Source organism: Pan paniscus, chromosome 16, assembly GCF_029289425.2.
Source record: "Pan paniscus chromosome 16, NHGRI_mPanPan1-v2.0_pri, whole genome shotgun sequence".
Classification (NCBI taxonomy): domain Eukaryota; kingdom Metazoa; phylum Chordata; class Mammalia; order Primates; family Hominidae; genus Pan; species Pan paniscus.
Genome location: NC_073265.2, coordinates 44,546,499 through 44,562,264, shown reverse-complemented (window position 1 = coordinate 44,562,264; position 15,766 = coordinate 44,546,499). Strand labels below are relative to the sequence as shown.

The 15,766-nt window shown below is 44.3% G+C and overlaps 1 protein-coding gene across 3 annotated transcripts in view; it reads left to right on the top strand.

Annotated features, from left to right (window-relative positions):
- The first annotated feature begins 837 nt into the window (after positions 1–837).
- The window catches only part of RAB27A (RAB27A, member RAS oncogene family), a 91,965-nt gene continuing 77,036 nt past the window's right edge, over positions 838–15,766 (top strand). For 2 of the 3 annotated variants that reach the window (XM_003827866.8, XM_014341503.6), the window contains exon 1: positions 838–8,061. The gene's annotated coding sequence lies outside the window, so the exon portion shown is untranslated. The remainder of the gene's footprint in view (positions 8,062–15,766) is intronic. The other variant, XM_003827864.7, reaches the window with a different exon arrangement.

Sequence of the window (15,766 nt, the reverse complement as noted above, 5' to 3'; positions counted from 1 at the left end):
ATGATTCATGGATTCCTATTTTGTGGGTTACAATCCATTACTACTATCAGGGCTGGCTGCGTAATTTGTGGGGCCCAGCACAAATGAAAATGCAGGGCCCTGGGTGGGGACAAGGAAGCCAATTTCCTCTTCTCATAAACTGGCTGTTCCAGTCGATGCAAATGGACAATGCCCAGGGAACTGTACCTTCCATGCTGGTTTGTTCTCAGTTGTTGGATGGCACTGGTAAGAGGCCCCAGCTGAATGGCCTGCAGAATGTGCTGTGCTACTGTCGGATTAGGGAGGGGACAACCGCCTTCTTGATCACCCCATGGTGCTATGAAAGTTGCAGTTACAGGATAAAGTCCACTTTACTCAGACCCAGACAAATTGGAGCTAGGAGAGCACAAAGGAGAGGAGCTCATGCTTGCATGTCTACAGCTAAAAGCTGTTTCCAGGCAATAACCCACAAGAAATTCTCTCATGTCCTTCATGCATCTTATGCTTTGCACGGCTTGCATGTTTCACACACATGCACATATTTCTTTGACACAATTTCTTACTAGACATTTTTTAGGACTGCAGCAATTCAGATAAGATGATCTCAAAAGAAGGCTTGCCTGATAATTGCTTCTCTACCAGTGCTCTACTAGTAACTCTGGCTTTGAGCCTCTGGTACCAATAAACTGTTTCTAAGTAGCTTACATGAACTTCTCTGTTGTACCGATAAAGGCTTCCCTTTACCCTCCCCTCTCTGGATGCATTTGTGGCTTGCTATAACTGTGCATCCCAGGTTATAATCCTTTTTGCTTACTCCCAGATAAAATAATTATATTATGAAATATTTTTTTCTGATGTCTTTTTTTTAGGTTGACAGTGCCCTGGGATATGGGCCCAACCCTGAACCCTCCTGCACCTATCCATACCTAGGTTTCTGCCAGGGTGGAAGGTGATGACAAAACGTGGGCCTCCCCTAGCCAAGGTGACCCAGTCACTGCTCTGAAGCAAGGCAGGGAATGCAAAGCTGGGCAGGGACCATGGGACCGGGGGTAGGGAATAGGCAGCAGCAGGCCTCAGACCCATATGTCATCAGAGGCTCCAGGCTCTCAGCATGCTCCATTGTGCCAAAAAAAAGCAAAATTATAGTCTAATTAAAAATAAATAAGTCTTTAACTGAGGAATAGTCCTCCCTCAGGATGGATCCTGTGTCCTTTGCATGTCACTGTCATTTTCTGAGCACTCTTTTACTTTCTGGCTCATCTTTTTCCTTCCCAGACCAAGTTTTGTTTTTCTTTGTTTTTTTGTTTTTGAGATGGAGTCTTGCTCTATTGCCCAAGCTGGAGTGCAGTGGCACGATCTAGGCATCTAGGCTCACTGGAACCTCTGCCTCCCGGGTTCAAGTGATTCTCATGCCTCAGCCTCCCGAGTAGCTGGGACCACAGGCATGTGCCACCACGCCCAGCTAATTTTTGTATTTTTAGTAGAGACGGGTTTTCATCCTGTTGGCCAGGCTGGTCTGGAACTCCTGACTGCCCACCTCGGCCTCCCAAAGTGCTGGGCTTACAGGTGTGAGCCATCGCGTCAGGCCCCACACCAAGTTTTGAATCAAGAAGTACTGGGGCTGGGCACGGTGGCTCACACCTGTAATCCCAGCACTTTGGGAGGCCAAGGTGGTTGGATCCCAAGGTCAGGAGTTCGAGACCAGCCTGGCCAACATGGTGGAACCCCATCTCTACTAAAAATACAAAGACAACTGGGCATGGTGGCGGGCACCTGTAGTCCCAGCTACTCGAGAGGCTGAGGCAGGAGTATCGCTTGAAACCAGAAGGCGGAGGTTGCAGTGAGCCGAGATCACACCGCTGCACTCTAGCCTGGGTGAAAGAGTGAAACTCTATCTCAAAAAAAAAAAAAAAAAAAGTATTGGTTCTTTAAAAAAAAAAAAAAATTGAAGCAAAATCTGCATCACAAAAAATTAGTCTTGGCCATTTTAAAGTGTACAATTCTGTGACATTTCGTACATTCACAATGTTGTGCAAATACCACTTCTATCTAGTTCCAAGACAGTTTCATCACCTCAGAAGGAAACCTCGTGTGCAATAAGCAGTCAACACCTCATTTCTCCCTCTCCCTAGCCTCTGGAAACCACTAGTCTGCTTTCAGTCTCTATGGATTTACCTGCTGTGGATGTTTCATATAAGTGGAATTATACAATATGTGACCTTCTGTGTTTGACTTCTTTCACTTAGTGTAATGTTTTTGAAGTTCATCCATGTTGTAACATGTATCAATACTTTATTCCTCTTTATGGCTGAATAAAATCCCATTATATGGATGTGCCACATTTTGTTTATTCATTCCTTGGTGGCCATTTGTCTCCAGTTCTGGGCTGTTGTAAATAATGCTGCTATGAACACTTATGTACAAGTATTAAATATTTGTTTGGATGCCTGTTTTCAGTTCTTTTAGGCATAGTTCTAGGAATGGGCTTGCTAGGTCATCTGTTTAACTTTTTGAAGACTCACCAAACTTTTTCAAAGTGATTGCACTATTTTACATTCCCAGTTTCTCCATGTCCTTGCCAAATCACCCTTCTTTCCTCCCTCCCTTTCCTTCTCCTTCCTTCTTTCTCTTTCTCTTGCTTTTTCTTTCTTTCCAACCTAGTGAGTTTGAAGTGGCAGCTCATTGTGATTTTGATTCACATTTTCTTAATGACTAATGACATTAAACATCTTTTCATTTGAAGTTGGCCATTTTTATGTCTTTTTTGGAGAAATGTATATTCAATTGTATTCATATGCCCACTTTTTAATTGGGTTATGTCTTTTTGTTGTTGAGTAGTTACCCCTCTTTATATATTCTGATACTATAATTTTATCAGATATATATGATTTGCAAATATTTTCTCTCATTCTGTAGGTTGTGTTTTCACTCTGTTGATAGTGTGCTTTTATGCACCATTTACAAAAAATTTGGTGAAGTCTAATTAATCTACTCTTTTCTTCTGTTGCTTGTGTTTTTGGTGTCAAATCTAAGAAATATCATTGCCAAACCCAGGGTCATAAAGATTGATGCCTATGTTTTCCTCTAAAAGTTTTAGAGTTTTAGTTCTTATATTCAGCTATTTGATTCATTTTGAGTTAATTTTTGTGTATCATGTAATTTTATATATGGTATTGGTAAGAGTCCAATTTCTTATTCTTCTTCCTTTTTTTTTTTTTTTTTTTTTTCAGAGACAGGGTTTTGTTCTGTCGCCCAGGCTGGTGTGTAGTGGCACGATCTTGGCTCACTGCAACCTCCGCCTCCTGGGCTCAAGTGATCCTCCCATCTCAGCTTCCTGAGTAGTTGGGACTACAGGTGCAAGCCACCACGTCTGGCTAATTTTTCTATTTTTAGTAGAGATGGGGTTTCACCATGTTGCCCAGTTGGGTCTGGAATTCCTGAGCTCAAGTGATCTACCTATGCTGGCCTCCCAAAGTATTGAAATTACAGGCGTGAGCTACTGCGCCAGGCCTCAGTTTCATTCTTTTGCATGTAGATATCCAGTTCTCCCAGTACCATTTGCTGAGGAAACTTCTTTCTCCATTGAAAGATCTTGACTATAGATGCATAATTTTATTTCTAGACTCTCAAGCCTATTCCACTTATCTATATGTCTTTATATCAATACCATAGTTTTTTTTTAATTACTATACCTTTGTAGTACATTTTGAAATCAGGAAGCATGAGCTTTTTAAATTTTTGGGTCCTTTGCAATTTCATGTGCATTTTAGCATACGCTTTTCCATTTCTTCAAAAATGTTGTTGAATCTGTAGCTCTATCTGGGGAATATAGCCATCTTCACAATATTATGTGTTTGATTCCATGAACATTAAATGTCTTTTCTTTTCTTTTTTTTTTATCTGAGAAGTTTCACTCATCACCCAAGCTGGAGTGCAGTGGCACGATCTCGGCTTACTGCAACCTCCACCTCCCTGGTTCAAGCAATTCTCCCGCCTCAACCACCCGAGTAGCTGGGATTACAGGCACCCACCACCACGCCCAGCTAAATTTTGTATTTTTAGTAGAGACGGGTTTCGCCAAGTTGGCCAGGCTGGTCTCAAACTCCTGACCTCAGGTAATCCACCCGCCTCAGCCTCCCAAAGTGCTGGGATTACAAGCGTGAGCCACCGCGCCTGGCCATGTCTTTTCATTTATTTAGATTTTCTTTTTTTTCAGTAGTGGTTTGTGGTTTTCAATGTGTAAATCCTGCACCTTCTTGGTTAAATTTATGCCTAGGTATTTTATTCTTTTTGATATTATTATAAACGGAACTTTTAAAGTTTCCTTTTCAATTGTTCATTTCTAATACATTGAAATGCAACTGATTTTTATGTGTTGATCTAGTATCTTGCATCTTTGCTTATTTCATTTATTAGCACTAATAGATTTTTTATTTAGGATTTTCCATATATAATATTATGTAATTGGTTCCTTTTGTTGGAAAGGGATATTAAGAAATCAACATCCAGGTGCTAAGTGTACTCGTAGCTACTTTGATATAATTGCTTCTAGGACCTCTTAGCAGACAGAGCTAGATAATACATACATATACACATACATATATCTATATTTATGTATTAAAATCCATGAATTCTTATTGATTCCATCAACTTTAATTCTATTAGGAAAACTGGAGGCAGAACTCTCCATGTTGCAAGTAGCAGTGTCAGAAAAGCCCCAGTGTGGGAAGCAAGAGGTATACTGTGATCGATTCTGTGGCTGCAGTAAGAAGTGGCGTAGAGATGACTTTGAACTGACACACGAGATGTGTTCAGTATACTTAGTTTCTGTAATAACACTCTCCTTGTTTTCTTCTTACCTCTCTGGATACTCTTTTTTTGGATTCCTTTTTGAACTTCCATTGCTCATGCCTTAAATGCTGGGTGTTCATCTGGGTTCTGTAACAAGCCTATTGCCCTCTCAGCTCACTTTCTAGATTAGCTCATTGATTCTAATGCCTTCCAGTACCTTTTGGGTAATAGCTACAGCACATGTTTTCTGTGCTTCAGATAGGCCTGTTTGACTACATACTAAACAGCTTCACTTGGATATTCTGTTGGTGCTAGTGTGTCAAAATGGAAATGTCCTAAACTCATCACTATGGCCTATTTCACCCTTCCTCCTGGTTGCAACTAGGTTTTCTTCCTGTTGCTTAATGGTTTCTTGTTGCCCAAACCAGAAACTGGGCATCCCTATGGACTCCTGCCTCTCTTTCACACCCCCACATCCCAGTCCTCTTGATTCAGTCTCCTAAATATGTCAAATATGTCCATTCATCTCCATCCTTATGGCCACTGCCGTAATCAGATCGCTATTATCCCTCACTTGGATTACAGCGTGCTAATTGACCTCTCAGACCCATTCTTAGAACCATTAAAAACTTGAGTTCTGAGTTTTAGGCCTGGCTGTGCCACTTATTAGCTGCATGATCTTGGTCAGACTGCTTAATCGCTTTAGGACTCAGTTTCCTCATCTGTAATACAGAGGTAAGAATAGTACCTACTTCATAAAGTAGTTGTAAGACACGTATGAGGTGATGTAGTCAAAACTATTAGCATATTGGCTGACTCATAGTAAATGATCAAGAAATGTTAGTTATGATCATGATCATCATTGCAGCGTTATTCACCGCACAGCCTCTGTTATTTCTCCATTTTCTTTTCTGATTGCTTTCAGTCTTTCAGCTTTTCTGAACCTCTTCCTGTTGCTCCAGTGTTGAATGCTATCTTTTGCTTCCAGGCCTTCCCTCTGCTCCCTTTTCCTGGAATTCTCTTCTCCCTTGCCCCTTGCCCTCATTCATTCTAAGTTTATCCTTAACTTTCTCTTGATTTGGTGTCATTTATCTTTGCTCCAATAACACTCTTTAACTTCCTTTATTGAGGCTCTTATCTCACTACTGGAGTTGCCTACTTATTCGATGGTCTCTCAAGTAAGTCCTGAGGTCAGGGACCAGTTTACCTTGTTTACTAATAGGGTGCCTGACTTGATGAATGAGTGAATGAATGGGTGATGAATGGGCCATAGCACCATCCTAGGTTTTCTGATCTCCTGTCTGGTATACTCCTGGTGAGAGCCCTGCCTGGCCACAGGAGTGGGGAAAGCTGAAGGCAGGCTTTCCCTGTGCCATATCAGCCATTAGCAATTACTACATTATTGGTTTCCCAGATTTTAGCTGATCAGTGATTCCCAGGACTATTCCTCTGGACATGAACATGAGGCTACCTTTTCCCTTTTTTTTTTTTTTTTTGAGACAGAGTCTCGCTCGGTCGCCCAGGCTGGAGTGCAGTGGCGCCATCTCGCCTCATTGCAACCTCCACCTCTCGGGTTCAAGCGATTCTCCTGCCCTCAGCCTCCTAAGTAGCTGAGACTACAGGCGCGTGCCACCACGCCCGGCTAATTTTTTGTATTTTTAGTAGAGACGGGGTTTCACCGTGTTAGCCAGGATGGTCTCGATCTCCTGACTTCGTGATCTGCCCGCCTCGGGCTCCCAAAGTGCTGGGATTACAGGCGTGAGCCACCTAACCCGGCCTTTTTCTCTCTCAACCTCACCAACAGTCTGATGGCCCTTCTCTCACACGGGAACAGCTCTTGAAGTTATCAACCTGTTAGGACATTTGTTATCTCTAAACCCGAGTTTATTGTGTTACGTTTGCCTGGAAATGTTATATCAAATGTATGAAATTGCCAACTGTTTGTAATTTCATATGGTTCATCCTATATGTGATTTTGTAAATTGGACCCACCTGAGAAGCTAACTGCTGTAATGCCAACTGTGAGTAGCTACAGACTGGAAAGGTGATGGAGTTGACCGGGTGGGCCTGCGACAGCTGGAATTTGCGGTGGAGGTAGACACAAGTCAGCGAGACGGCTTAGAAGGCAGAAGAGAAGCTGAACTAAGGCTTCTCAACATTTTACTCTGCTTAGAAGTGGAAACATTTGGTTCAAAGGGCCTTTGCCTTAGACTCCATAGGGACAGGCCCAAGGGCTGCTGTTCACACCTCCTGGCCACTGAGAGGGATGAACTTGGCTGCCTCTGAGTGGGAACCACGAGGCCTGACCCCCTACGCAGTCCCAGGTTCACTACCCCGCAGGCCCGAGCGACACCGTCGGCGCTGGGAGAAGAGAGCCGCTGGGTGGCAGCAAAGGCGCGCAGGTTTCTTCCGACAGAGGCGGTTCCTTAACATACTGTAGTTTTCTTCTTTTTAAACTCATTGCTCTAACACTCTTAGAAATTTACAGTGGTTTTATATTCTTGAATTACACAGTGTGAGCAGAGACTCCGTTTGCCATTTCCTCCCGGAATTACATTGATTTTTTTCCTGCGAAATTTTTTACTTATTTTTCTCCCATGTTATTTCCAGGAATCCTGGGCATTCCCTTGCCCCGGAAACGCCGTGTCCAGGCCGACCTAAGCCAGGAGCCGCAGGGGCGGGAAGCCGGGGGCAGGGCCGGGCCTGGGACGCCGCCTCAGGAGCCGCGCGGACTCGGGAACCTCGGGCGGGGCTGGCGTGAGTGCGCCCGGCACCTCCGGCTGCTACGGTGGCGACCGCGAACTGATGCCGTGGAAAACACCCTTAGAACATGGCTTTTGGGGGAGGTGAATAGGGGAGAGTCCCCAAACGACACCTCGCCGCGCACCGGTCCTTGGTGCAGTTTGTAAATGTCCCTCCTGTGTCCCAAAACGAAAACACTCCTATATTTTCTAGCGCCTTCCAGAATGGGGCAGCGGAAACTAGTGTTGGGACAAAGGAGGCGAGCGGGGCCTTTTCGGGGCTCACAGAGGACCCCTCGGAGGCGCGGCCGCCGGGGAGAGCGCGACAGCACCCCGCCCCCCGCCAGCTGGGCGGGGGCCGCTCCCGAGGTGACAGGAGAAGGCGGGAGGTGGAGGAGAGAAGGTCCCGCCCCACCTCGCTCTCCTTTACGGGAAGTGATGTGGGGCCAGGCGGAAAATACCCGCCAACGACCCAAAAAAGGCCGGCGGCGGGTGGACGCGGCGCGCGAGGACCCGAGCCAGGCGGGGACAGGACGGCGGGGCGAGCCAGGTGAGGGGGCCTGAGGAGCGGGAGGCGCGCGGCGGGTCCGGTCCCTCCGGGAGGGCCGAGCGAGGCGTCCCCCTGGGGCCGTCCTAGGGCTGGGGTCGGAGGCTGCGCCGCCCTTCCTCCCCGCCTCCTGGCGCCCGAGCCCGCCTGAAAAGTGGCTTCTCTCCCAGGCCCTCAGCGCAGACCCCAGTGATGACAACTGCCTGGTGCTGGCCAGGTGCGGTCCCAGGTCCGGCCAGGGTCTCAGATCGCCTCCGGGTTGCATCCAGGTGGGAGGATGCCCATTAGGGGTAGGAAACTTTCCAGGAGGGAAAGGAGGAAAGTCCCCGACCTCCTGCACGCCCCCCGGTTCATTCCTCCCTCTTTTGCTTTCAGTTTAACTGTTTAACCTGGTTGCCCTCCGGTTGGTGAGGGTCTGGACTGCAGACTAGCTGCGAGGGAGGGGCTCTCCCTTCTCCTGTCAGTTAGACTGAAAACTCTACCTGGCAGCCAGGCCCTCCGGTCGGGACTGGTGGTGGTGCAGATATGATGACAGGCTTTGGTAACTATTGCCAAAGCCTGTCTCTGTCCCAATAGATCACCAGTTCAGCAAAGTCAGGCCTGAAGCGAAGGGAGTCTTGTGAGCCCTGGACTGAGGAGCCTTCCCAGCCTTTCCGCTCCTGCTGGCCACCTGGGCCCACATGGCCTCAGGGTCTTCTGCCACAGGGTCCTTACCTCTACAGCTTAACAGCTGTTCTTTCCTTCTGGATGGATTCTCACATTTTATGGTTGGTTGATCAGTCAGATGTTGGAATTGGGGGTAGAGGGATTATAGAGTTGTGTGTGCTATTTAAGTTTTCTGTAATCATTGCTAATTAAATTTGTTGATTCTCCACTCACTGTTCTTGTTCTTTTTTTTTTTTTTGGCCTTAAAAACTTGCTTTAGAGGGAAAATACAATCTGGAAAACAGTTTCTGCAGATGGTTAGAAGTGAAGAAAGGTTAATATAATGCTGAAGGAACTTGACTGAGGATCATTATTTTCTGTATTTTATGTTGGTTTATGTTGTTTTATGTTTTCATTCCTACTTTTTTCTTCCTTCCTTTCTACCATTCTCTCTTCCTCCCTCCCTCCCTTTTTTCTTCCTTCCTTAATTTCTGTGACGTGCCTTGATTTTTAATTTCGTTGAAGTATATTTAATCTATTTTTCCTTTTTTTTCTTTTGAGACAGTCTCACTCTGTCACCCAGGTAGGAATGCGGTGGCATGATCTTGGCTCACAGCAACCTCCGCTTCCTGGGTTGAAGTGATTCTTTTGCTTCAGACTCCAGAGTAGCTGGAATTACAGGTGTGTGCTACCATGCTTGGCTAATTTTTGTATTTTTAGTAGAGGCGGGGTTTTGCTATGTTGGCCAGGCTGGTCTTGAACTCCTGACCTCAAGTGATCAACCTGCGTCAGCCTCCCAAAGTGCTGGGATTATAGGCTTGAGCCACTGCACCGAGCCTATTTTTCCTTTTGTTGTTTGTGCTTTTGATGTCAAATTTAAGAAAACATTGTCAAATTCAAGATCATGAAGATTTATACTTATGTTTTCTTCTAAAAGTTTTATAGTTTTTAGCTCTTACATTTCATTCTTTGACCCATTTTAAGTTAATTTTTAAATATGGTGTGAGGCAGGGGGTCTGACTTCAACTTTTTGCGTGTGGATATCCAGTTCTTTCAGCACCATTTGTTTAAAAGACTGTTCCTCTTTGAATAGTTTTGGCACCTCTGTTGAGATAAATTGACCATGAATGTAAAGGTTTATTTCTGGACTGTCAGTTCTATTCCATTGATCTGTATGTCTGTCCTCAGGCTAGTATCATACTACCTTGATTATTGTAGCTACATAGTGTTTTGAAATCAGGATATGTGAGTCCTGCAACCTTGTTCTTTTTCAAGATTGTTTTGACTATCCAGTCCCTTGAATTTCCATATGAATTTTTTTTTTTTTTCGAGATGGAGTTTTGCTCTTATTTACCAGGCTGGAGTGCAATGGCACGATCTCAGCTCACTGCAACCTCCGCCTCTCCGGTTCAAGTGATTCTCCTGCCTCATCCTCCTGAGTAGCTGGGATTACAGTCATGTGCCACCACGCCTGGCTAATTTTATATTTTTAGTAGAGACAGGGTTTCTCCATGTTGGTCAGGCTGGTCTCGGACTCCTGATCTCAGGTGATCTGTCTGCCTCAGCCTCCCAAAGTGCTGTGATCATAGGCATGAGCCACCATGCCTGGCCTTCCACATGAAATTTAAAGTCAGCTTCTCAATTTCTGTTGTTTTGGTTCTAAAATAGATGTAAGGGTTTTAAAGTGAGCAACAATCTCTAGGAGCCAGATTTTTAAGTTTTCTCTCCCAAAGCTGCTTTTCCCCTAGTCTTCTCCATCTTAGTGAATGGCAACTTCACTCTTCCAGATGCTCACACCAAACACCCTGAAATCACTCTTGATTCTTTCTCTTATACCCCACATTAAATTCCTCAGCAGGCCGGGTGCGGTGGCTCACGCCTGTAATCCCAGCACTTTGGGAGACAGACGGGCAGATCACAAGGTCAGGAGATCAAGACCATCTGGCTAACACAGTGAAATCCCATCTCTACTAAAATACAAAAAATTAGCCGGGCGTGGTGGCACGTGTCTGTAGTCCCAGCTACTTGGGAGGTTGAGGCAGGAGAATCGCTTGCAGCCAGGACGCAGAGGTTGCAGTGAGCTGAGATCACGCCACTGTACTCTAGCCTCGGCAACCTAGTGAGACTCCATCTCAAAAAAAAAAAAAAAAAAAATTCCTCAGCAAATCTCACTGATACTCCTTTAAGAACACATCTGGCTGGGCGCGGTGGCTCATGCCTGTAATCCCAGCACTTTGGGAGGCCGAGACAGGTGGATCACCTGAGGTCAGGAGTTCAAGACCAGGCTGGCCAACATGGTGAAACCCTGTATCTACTAAAAATACAAAAATTAGCGGGGCGTGGTGGTGGGTGCCTGTAATTACAGCTACTCAGGAGGCTGAGGCAGGAGAATCGCTTGAACCCAGGAGGCGGAGGTTGCAGTGAGCTAAGATCGTGCCATTGCACTCCAGCCTGGGCGACAGAGTATGAGTCCGTCTCAAAAAAAAAAAAAAAAAAAAAAAAAAAGAATACATCTAGGATGATAACCATTTCTCACCACTTCTGCTGCTTCCACCAAGTTCTATCATCTCTGTCACCTGGATTACTGCAAAAGCCTTCTGAAGGGCTTCCCTGCTTCCACCCTTACTGCTCCACACTCTATTCTTAACACAGCAGCCAGAGTCTGTTATGTCACTCTGCTTGAAACTCTCCAATGGCTTTTTATCTCAGAAGTGACAGAGTCCTCACCATGGTCTCTACAGCCCTTGCATGGAGTGCGGCTTCATCTGCTATCACTCTTGCCTTTGCTGACTCTGCTCCAGCCATACCTCAGGACCTTTGCACTTGTTTCCTCTGCCTGGAATGCTCTTCCCCCTCAGATGTCTGCATGGCTTTCTTATTTATTTCATTCAGGTGAAAAGTCATTTTTCTGGAGAGGCCTTCTTAGACCACTCCATCTAGAATAGTATCCCTCACCTATCCTATCATTTTCTGCCCCCTTACCTTGCCTTGTTTTCTTTAGAGTATTTATAGAACTGTCATACACAGACCAGCACACACACACAACATTTGTCTTTCACTGGTAGAAGACAAGCTCCAGGATGGTCAGTAATCTGCCTTGTTCACTGTGATGTCCATAGCACATAGAATGGTTTCTGACATATATTAAGCACTCAAAGAGATATGTGTTGAACTAATGAAAAAGGGAACAGAAGACAGAGCAATAGGGATCATTCTGCCATTTCTCCCATCCAAGTACTAACCAGGCCCAACCCTGCTTAGCTTCCAAGATCAGAGGAGATCGGGCACATTCAGGATGGTATGTCTGTAGAGTGTTCTGCTATTTCTTTCCCACTATTCCATCCATTTTTTTCTAAGAGAAGCAATGTCTATAGATACACCAACATCTCCTAAGTCTCTCGTCTTCTGTCCTACTTTCCCAAAAATAATAGTCTTATCTTCCTTAAAAAGGGAAAGGTCAAATAAGTAGAAAGGTGAGGATTTTGGTCCTTCCCACAGTGGCAGACCGGAGCCCTCTGTCTATATCCTGGGCAAACTGGGCAGGGCCATTCAGTGCCTATCTCCAGGGTGTTGGCCTCTTGTGCTGATTTAAGAAGAGTGAAGTTTTTTGGAAATTTAAGAAAATGGAAATTCATTTCTTATTTATTTATTCAATAGAAACGGGGTTTCACCATGTTGGCCAGGCCCCTGAGAAGGGAAATTGTCTTGCCATCGCTAAAACAAGATTGGTTCTTGAAAAGAGTAATTTTTCCCTTCTATAGCCTTCACTTTTTATGCCACTTGCAGATTTTCTTGGACTGTATTTGTTCTTCTGCCTCTTGGTCAGGAAGTTTGAGTTTATGATTTGGCTTCCCTTAAGCTAGTTGCAGACATGAGCCCTGAGCTGGAGGCAGAAATAAAGGGTTTGTAATTTACTTATGTTCGTAGGGTAAGGTGTGTGGAGTAGAGAGCATTCAGCTCTGTTTGGACTCTCTGGTTTTGCAGGTACTTGTATGATTGAGGTCTAGTAATACTCATATTTTATTTATTGTCAAGTAAAATTAGATGCCTCTCTTACGAGGAATGCTGAAAGTTTTGTTCCTCCTTTCCTGTTTTTTTTTTTTTTTGGTTGTTTGTTTTTCGTCTGTATATGTTGCCCTTAAACAGAAGTTTACCATGTAGTGCTTTAGTCAGCCAACCTCCCGTGTGTGGAGTGAGAGTTTTGATTCTAACGTGGGGATGGAGGTGGGGTGCCAGATTTAGCAAACTAAAAAAAAGTTAAATTTGCATTGCAGAAAAACACTAAATAATTGTTTCCATATCTTATGCATTATTTGGGACATACTTTTACTAAAAAATTGTTCTTTATCCAAAATGCACATTTAGCTGGATGTCTTGTTTTGTGTCTGGCAGCCCTAGCTGGAGTTTATGTTTATGCATAGGAAATGCATCGATGGTGAAAATGTCCAAAGAATGATTGAGCCATGGTTGATTTTTGGTGATTGTGCATGTATCCAAAAGAGAAGATTTGTAAACCCAAGGAGTATTAGAATTAGAAGGAAGTTAGAGAACATTTCATTTTACTCTAGTCTTTTATAGTTAATGGAATTTACTCCAGAGAGGTTAAGTCACTTTGTCAAAGTCACATAGAGTTAGTGGCAGAGCTGGAAGTGGGACTCTGGAACCAGCAGTGTTCTGCTGCATAATCCCTTCCCTTAAGAGGTCATGAAGAAGTTGCTTATGTTTTCATGTTGACCTTTAATCACATCTCTAGCCATCCACTCAAGATCACCTCGTTATCATACTGTCCTTCAGTCCCCAGATCCAACATGTGGCAGCCAAAGCCATTCTCATGAGACACTTTGACTTTTCTCTGAGAGCCGCATAACTGTTGAAAGCCCCATGTGGTTGTTGTCCCTGCTGTTATGCCAGAAAGCCTGTAGTTCAATGTGGTTTTATTTTTTTTTATGGTTTTGTTAACACTTTTGACCCTCTGGAGTATTTATTGTAAGGTGCTTTGATTAAGGTGGTCTTACTGAGTATAATTCCACAACAACTAAGTGTTGTCTTATGGAAAGCCTGCTTGCTTTGAGTGGCCTATTCCCACAAAATTCCTCACCCCTTTTTATTTTGGTAGAATAAATATGGAAGATATACATATGACAAGGACCAAGGTAGATAGAGAGGTGTATGTGACTTGCTCACTAGAGATCTGTTCTTTTTAAACAAGATTTTATTATTTTTTATTGTAATTATTTGTACCTATTTAAAAGAAAGCAGCCTTGAAAATGAACTGCTTTCTCTAACTGCTATTTGAATACCATATTTCAGAACCACTAATCTTGTTTTTTCATAGTCTCATTGGTTAATTCATATAAAGTCTTACCAGCTGCCAGGTCAAAGCATAATAATAAAATTGGTTGCCAAGAGACTGAAAAGTCTGTTCATTCTTATTTGCTACAGTTTATCTACCTTGGCCTGATCCCACCACCTGGGAGGCTGGTCAAGTCCTATCAGGGTACGGCTAAATACTAATCTGCTGTGTATTTGTATCGTTAAAAGCAAAGTCAAGGTCTAAATCAGCTAGTTAAACACAATAATATGATACTTTTGTTCTTGCTGTACTAGCCCTAATAAGGGGAGAAATGAAACATACAGAAATAGGTCATGACTTAAATGTTCATGTGCAAAACTAAAGAATTTTAAAATATAACCTATGATTGTGGTCAGGATTTCTTTGTTTCTTGCTAAGAAATCATTATGAAAATAGTGATTTTCATAATAAATCTCATCATTTCAAGGAAACAACTCCAAGAATGAGTGAAGAGGTGTAACAGTCCTTGAAAAGATAAGGCATTGTCCTCACAGTCAAATACTGGAGACCTAATGTGGCTTTTCTCATTAGGGACAAGGTCAGCTGTCCCAGGTCCCACGTCTGCCCTAGGCTGTGTATTGAAGTGGGTCGTGTAGTGAAGTGGGTTGTGGTATTTCCTCAGGTGGTGGCTCATTCCTGTGTTCCGGACCTCCTGCTTGAATGTGGAAGAATCAACACAGTCAGGAATCAGTAGGTCGATTTTTAGTCTCCATATTCCTGATTATTAGCTATGTGATATCACACCAGTGTATGTCAGTTGGGGGTGATTTTCTCCCCTGCCCCACCCCACATGGGACATTTAGCAATGCCTGGAGACATTTTTGACTGTCACAGCTGGGGAGTTACTCCTGGCATTTAGTGGGTGGGGGCCAGGGATGCTGCAAAACATTCTCAGTACACAGGAGAGCCCCCAACAAAGGATTATCCTGCCTAAAATGTCAACAGTGCCGAGGCTAAGAAACCCTGCATTAGACAACTCATTCAACCTCTTTGGCTTGCAGTTTCCCAAGTTACACGTTCTTTCCATCATGTAAAACTAACTAAGCCTAACTACCACTGTTGTCTTTCTAACCTCTCCCTCACCCCAATTCTAAGTCAGTAAATGTGGGGTAGGGCTCAGGCTGTTTGTTTGTTTATTTATTTATTTATTGTCTCCACACGGGATTCTGATGGGCAGTTGCAGTTGAGACTGAGAACCACTGCCCCCAGGGATCATGCGAAATGGGGTTCTCGTGGAGGTGCCAGGTTGGCCATAGGAGAGGAGTGGACCCTTTGAGAACAGCCTACCAGCAGGAGGAAGTGAGAGGCTGGTCTTCAGTGCCTGTCTATTGTGTGCTTCCACATGAGCGAAAGCCACAAGAGCAGGGGACCACAGAGAACGTGTACCTGAAGGGTTACACAGGGACTTGGGTTCTCAGTCTTTGCACGATAAGCTCGCAGCTGCCAGGAATGTCTACTTCCCAGATTTCCAGCTGACCACCATACCCTGGAAAGGAAATAATAAAACTGGACAGTTTCTTTATTAACACCCTGATTCTAGCTTCACTAGAACTTCTCTGGGAGGTTGAAAATCTGTAACAAAAAACCTCACCCTGAGTCATCAGCCCATTTTGCCACCCAGATAAGGAAACCACATTTGTTACACTTACAGAATTGTGTAATTTAAGAGCTAGTAGGGACCTTGGAAATTGTAGCCCAGGCTCCCCTCCC